The sequence below is a fragment of the Tupaia chinensis genome, unplaced genomic scaffold (assembly GCF_000334495.1).
Source record: "Tupaia chinensis unplaced genomic scaffold, TupChi_1.0 Scaffold000315_1, whole genome shotgun sequence".
Taxonomy (NCBI): domain Eukaryota; kingdom Metazoa; phylum Chordata; class Mammalia; order Scandentia; family Tupaiidae; genus Tupaia; species Tupaia belangeri.
This window is the reverse complement of record NW_006159808.1, coordinates 789,933-790,259: the sequence shown is the minus strand read 5'-3', so window position 1 is coordinate 790,259 and position 327 is coordinate 789,933. Positions and strand designations below refer to the sequence as shown.

General features: G+C 57.2%; 1 long non-coding RNA gene across 1 annotated transcript in view; it reads left to right on the top strand.

The window, feature by feature from the left end:
* The first annotated feature begins 30 nt into the window (after positions 1-30).
* LOC102503383 (uncharacterized) overlaps positions 31-327 on the top strand; it is a 26,700-nt gene continuing 26,403 nt past the window's right edge. The window contains exon 1 of the long non-coding RNA XR_003549805.1: positions 31-306. This is a non-coding gene — a long non-coding RNA (uncharacterized LOC102503383). The remainder of the gene's footprint in view (positions 307-327) is intronic.

Sequence of the window (327 nt, the reverse complement as noted above, 5' to 3'; positions counted from 1 at the left end):
CCAGGACCCGGGCGGGCGGGGCTAGGGCTCTCTGACATCCAGGCTGCACTGGACTCTCCACCGCCCGAGGTTTGGGGGGGTTTGAATCTCCAGGCGCGGGGACAGTGATTCAGAACTTCCTGCAGGAGCTGTCAGACTCTGGACGTCGCTGCCCAGAGCCTTGCAGTGACGCTGTGACGACGGTCGGTTCACAGCTCCTGAGGAAATACTGATCTGGCAAAGGGAAGTTTGCTTCGCCTTTGTTTTTGTTTTTGTTTTTGTTTTTGTTTTTGTTTTCGCCTGGAGAGCCCTCTGCCAACTCCGGAGGTAGGCCTCCGGTCACAATCG